This window comes from Musca domestica, unplaced genomic scaffold (genome assembly GCF_030504385.1).
Source record: "Musca domestica strain aabys unplaced genomic scaffold, Musca_domestica.polishedcontigs.V.1.1 11, whole genome shotgun sequence".
Classification (NCBI taxonomy): domain Eukaryota; kingdom Metazoa; phylum Arthropoda; class Insecta; order Diptera; family Muscidae; genus Musca; species Musca domestica.
In genome coordinates, this window is record NW_026712133.1 from 136,408 (window position 1) to 142,830 (window position 6,423).

Below are 6,423 nucleotides of genomic sequence, written 5' to 3' on the forward strand. Positions count from 1 at the left end.
AGATTCGGACTCGGTTCAGCAGTAGAGGCGAGGGCCGCAAACGAATCACATTTGGATTCGGACCCATCATCAGATTTTGTCACAGCAGCAGTTGGTTCCACTAGGGCTGCTTCTACGGCAGCAGTGGGGGACAATACGGGGTAGCGTTGACGTCATCAACATTCAGAAGTTCGCCTTCCGTGTATAATTTCATCGACATACTTATCGAAGGGTCGTCGTCCAGAACGACCGACTTGTTCATGGTCCGCCGTTCTCGGTTCGGACGTCCGCGACTCGAACGTAACCATCATTTCCCGGATAAACATTTACGACACGGCATAATTTCTACGACGTTGGCGGAAGTTGGTCATGACGAACAACAACTAGATCGTCTATGGCTATCTGGCCATTATACCTCATGTGTAAATATTTCAAATATTCCACTTTCCACCTCAAACAAAGCCGATTAACTAAGCTTAATGTTTTCTCTGTTATGAGAGATTCCGGCGGTGCTAACAATGGGACCCAATAAAAAAGTGTCTTGGCGTCAACGCAACTATTTCGTCAGAACTGCCCGACATCGGACAATGCGGACGAGAGTTCTATTCTAGCGAAAACTGTTCCTAATTCTTCGAACGTGAACTTAAGATTTCGAGCTCGGTTTCGAAAATATAGTTTAAAGCTCTCTTAAGCTCCAGCCTCCCATAACCCTCCAATGTGAGGGGCATCAGCAGGTATAAAATGCCACGAAGAGTTTTTTCATATGTTGAATCCAATGTTCTAATCTCAAAGTACGCAACATCAATTGAATATCAGCGTGTACACATTTTAGGAGTGTATATTCGACCAATCTGAGAGCCAAAGTACTCTGATAGGGGAGGATTATTGGGAATCGATCCTATTTGGAAAGCGTGGGTAAATGTGCCAAACTAAAATTCAACTGCATGACGTCGTTCTCATCCACGAAAGGATTAAGGGGAAGTATGTAACTCCTAAAATCTACCGGTTTTGTGTCCAATAAATTCTGGTATTCGTTAGGGAAGTGTATCTTTTGAGCGATAATTACCAGCCGAGTACAAACGTCACTTATTTCTGATAATGAAATTAGCTTGCAGGGATAATAAAAATGGTTTCTTTACCGGGGAAGTTTTTGAACAAGAAATCTAACAACATAGGCAATGACCCCGAAAAGTTTTTCCCAAATACGAAAAGTTAGCCAAAATGTCTTCAAAATTCAACGAAAATAATGAAAAATGAGATCGATGCGTCGGAAAAGACATGCAGTTCGGCAAAAACTCCTGAAAGATATTGAATCCACTTAGGAATCCGGATTGAGTTTACATGGGGATATGATTCGACAAAACTTTTCCAATCAGCGTCAGTAACTACCAAAAGTGAATCATCTCAACCAACATTGTCCAGCCAAACCTTCGTTTTCGCTGTTACAATCAACAGGGTCAAACAATTTCCCAATAGCCGAAAGAACTTCCCTCTTAGTGTAGTTGGATTTATTAACAATAGGGTTAACTGCAAAATAGAAACAATCTAATCGCGCATTTCACTTCCACATACGACAGCAATTGAGCGTGAACCAAATGTACAGTGGGGTAACGATCCAAAAAAAAACTCTGTTATTCATGGTCCTGTGCTGCTGAAATAGGACCAGTGACAAGACAGCCAAACACTGAGTTTTGAGCCAGTAAAACTCAAAATCGGACGTCAACCATCTAAAATAATATTGGGGTAAAGATCGGCTCCTAACAACAGATCTACCGGACGAGGCTCAAAAAGATTAACATCTGCCAAGCGAAGGTCGGGGAATTGCTTCTTCAAATCTGAATTTGCCACAAATAATGGAAGATTTCCTGAAATTGTAGGCAACACTAACACACTTGTTTCTAATGCCGGAAAATTATCCAGTGGACTGCTAATTTGTACACGACAAGCTTTATAAGCAGTAGCCGAGAGCGAACAACTAACTCCTGATGCAATAACATTAGCAGGGGATGCGGGAAGCTTCAAACGATTTTGGACTCTAACGCAGGATCTATCAGCTCCCTATCAGGATGCAAAACACCTTGGTGAGCCACCGCCTTACCTAAAAGTACAGGTTTGTTCTGTGGTGTGTGGAACACTTGGCGGGGTACGCATCCAGTTGATGCCGCACAATTTCCCGAATTGGGTTGCCTAGTGCTCGAATTTTGGGATAGGTTAGAAACCACGACGGAAATTGGAATCGAATTACCCAATGTAATATCTTACCGATGGAAAAATATATGATGTGTCTTGTAATTCTTCGAACACCGACGTTTGCTGTCTCAATTCTTTACTTCATGACTACAACGAAGACAATTTACACAAATATGGTGGCGTTTAATTTCGATAAATGACACAATTTGAACTTTTCGAAGATCGAGAATAACTAGGCGATTTAGGGACATTAACATTTGAATTATGTGCTTTAATTTGTCTATTAATTAACCGTTGAGACAGATTGATGCCACGCATGTCATGAATACACATAAACCTACATTGATAACGAGTTGGATCGTCTTTATTCCTGAACTAGTCTCACAATAGAGCACTGGAATGTCGAACAAAACCTTCAATTGATTGTGAACGAGATGCCTAGAATTATCATATCAAAGCCTTCCATACCGGCGCGAAACTGCGATTTTTGAGAGGAAAGTTATGTCGATCTCACCAGCTTCCCCTGTCGTCTTCCGGACCAAATGACAAAGTCGTTCAATGTCGCGTAGATGAGCATTATTTATGTACACCGCGGTAACAAATCCTTAAATGATCCCAATAAGTGAAAATCGCCTTCGACACAGATTTTGTCGCACGGCGAAGTTAGATTATATACCAGATCTGAATTTGTAACATATTTTAAAGTAAAGTGGGAAAAGCGGAGTCTGAATCTGATTCGAAACATTCAATTGGTTTCGCGTTTTAGCCGTCATTTATCGCAGAATTGGACTAGGTGATTTTCCCTTGAATTAATGAAAAAAGAACGAGTTCTTTTAAATTGGTCTAAGTTCCTATTAATTAGCCTGGCATCTCAAATACTATTTCCCACAAGTTTTCTAATCCACGGATTTGGGATTTTAAAGACTGAAAATCTAATTCATCATCACGCAAAGATTCAAAACTAGCGTTAAACTTAACGAGATCATCCGAAGTTCTGATAAAAATTTCGATTGGGGTCCAAGGCATTTTGAAAGTTTTTTACTCTCTACTACAATGAGTAAGAGAAAAAAACAACTAAAGCACAATTTGCTTTAAAAAATTAACCAAAAACCAAATTCCACTTTTCACAATATACGTAGGAGCCACAACCCAACGCAAAAAATTATTAAAAATTTCCAAAAGTAGACTAAACTTTTTAAAAGTCCAAGAAACGTACCGAAAATCTTCAAAAAAAGAACAGATTAATTCACATTTAAATGCTGGAGTGCTCTAGCGATAGCCGCTTGTGGTTTTTCAGCCAAATATAAAGAAATCAGACTATTACGCTAGAATTTAATCACGAATAACTTTTTTTACTAGAATATTCTCATCAATATGCTTATGTACGCGTGTAAAAATTATAATGAGCTGTCACTGGAATAATTTTAACAGCTGTCGGAGGAGTGGCTTAGAAATGACTGCAGTCTGAAGTTGGTTGCAGAGCGGCAGCAATAGTACCAGGATGTGCTTTCACTCGAGCTGTGTATGTATTAGTTGTTTCGGTTTCCGTTCCCTTGTGTAACGAAGTATTGTGTCTCATAGAACAAAAACGCCAAGTAAAACACTTGTAAAATAAGTGAGATGTTTTCACGATTCGAATTCTTTCATTCACGCCCTTTTTCAAAAATTGGCTGCAATCTCTGATGAAGTGATTTGGTTTTCAGACTTTACATATCTTAGTATTTCTCGGTTTATTTTGTTAAGGTAATGTTATATCTGTAACTGTTTGCATTTCTTAAACATTTGTTTGAAGTGTTTTCAAAAATCTAAGTGTGTGATTGTTTGTTAGTTTTTGTTGAGCAAATTCTGATATAGAGGACTTTAAATTACAAACTCAGTTTGTTAAGAAAGAATCAAATTGTTCCCATTTTCGAATTTGTTTTCAATCGCTTAATGAGTTCTTGATTTCTTCCAAAAAGGCTATAGGTAATTTCGTTAAACAAATGTACATTAAAATCGGATCCCATCCTTTAACATCGACGTCAAGCATCCTCATTGTCTGAATGCAGCTATTTGCAATGCGTTGTAGTTTTAGAATGGTGTGACTTGATTCTATAGAAACACCAGTTAGCTTAAAAAAGATTTAAGTTCTTTATCAATTTGAATTATTTTATTTTCGTAAAGATCTATGCGATTTTTCCATGCTAATGTAAGTCCATCCTTAATAAGTCCATCTCCTGCCGTCTTTTGTGTAAAATGAAATAATTTTTTGACATTGCTTAGTTTTGAGTTATTTATATATTCTCTATAACCATTCTCTATCTGTCTGTATCACCTGGAAGTAGCCGCGATACATTTGTGAAATCCACTATCCTTCTTTGTTGTGACATCTCCGACTCTCTTTTCATTTTCCCCTGTGTCTTTTCATTCAAAAGACTTTGAATTTGTCCATTTATCGAACATAGCTCCTTTATTGAAAAAATTAAATGTAATACAGATGATCGTTGACGAAGTTTTCGAATTTACCTCTTATAGTTTTATCCGTATAAATTGTTCATAATTATATTGATGTTGCCACTTGCCCGTATGTCTACAAACCTAGTACTATTTCTCGATACGATTCAAATTCCATTCATGAGGAGCCAACTTATTATATTTTACGACTACTAAATCTGCTTTTTTGATATTCTCCTTTTCATATTCCCACTTAGTTCGTCTGTGACGTTCGTGGAGATATTATAATTTTTCTGTTGCAAAAATATTGCTGAATAACGTTGAGTCTTTTCCAACGATTGACTAAGCGTAGATCTGTATCTGAAGTGTCTGCTTTCAGTAATAGATAGTTCCTATTAAGAAATGACCAGAAGTCAAAGGAGAAATACCATTTGCGTCGTCGCTAAGAGCAGTTAAGGGCGGTGAATTATGTGAATTAATGTGGTAGTTTAAAATGTAAAATTAGGCAGAAGCCAGGCTTTATTAATAAATAGTAATAGAGTTGACAAACAATATTACCTTACTTTGCACGATAGTGCGGGAGAGCCGTCGTTTGGCACACTTTCTTTTACTATGGCAGTTCCTGGCTTGGTTGGATTTCGCTAAATACAGAATGCAATCATTAAATTTAACAATAATTCTTCGACGTATGTCAACATTCATGACGCGGAAATCGCTACACCTATCCAACAGGTGCATACGAGAGCCGTCGTTTGGCACACTTTCTTTTACTATGGCAGTTCCTTCTTGGTTGGATTTCGCTAAATACAGAATGCAATCATTAAATTTAACAATAATTCTTCGACGTATGTCAACATTCATGACGCGGAAATCGCTACACCTATCCAACGGGTGCATACGATCACAAAGGCGACATTTGTGGGAGGCCGCAGATGAATCACGAGAGGATTTGGACCTACTAAATTTGACCGACTCCTCCAACGACTGAGAAGTGGCAACCGGAGCCGAAGATGGGCCTGAAGATCCGGACTCGGTTCCCCAATTGTCAATTTTGGGGTTATAAGCAGGGACCGGAGCAGAAGATGAACCCACTGATATGGATTCGGAATCGTTTTGCATCGGTTCAGCAGTAGAGGCGAGGGCCGCAGATGAATCGGATTTGGATGCGGACCCATTATCGGGTATTGTCACAGCAGCAGTTGGTTCCACTAGGGCTGCTCCTACGCCAGCAGATGGCAAAGTAGTTTCAGTGGGGGGACAATACGGTGTAGCGTTGACGTCATCAACATCCAGAAGTTCGTCTTCCGTATATAATTTCATCGACATACTTATGGCAGGGTCGTCGGCCAGAACGGCCGACTTGTTGATGGTCCGTCTTACAACGCCGTTCTCGGTTTGGACATCCTCGACTCAAACATGACCGTCACTTCTCAGATAAACATTTACGACACGGCCTAATTTCTACGACGTTGGCGGAAGCTGGTCATGACGAACAACAACTAGATCGTCTATGGCTATCTGGCCATTATACATCATCTGTAAATATTTCAAATATTCCACTTTCCACCTCAAGCTAAACTCGTGGGCGAGGGCCAGAATTTTCCTAAGCCGATTAACTAAGCTTAATGTTTTCTCTGTTATGAGAGATTCCGGCGGTGCTAACAAAGGGACCCAATAAGAAAGTCTCCTGGCGTCAACGCAACTATTCCGTCAGAACTGTCCGATATCGGACAAGGAGGACGAACGTGAACTTAAGACTTCGAGCTTGGTTTCGAAAATATAGTGTAAAGCTCTCTTAAGATCCAGCCTCCCATAACCCTC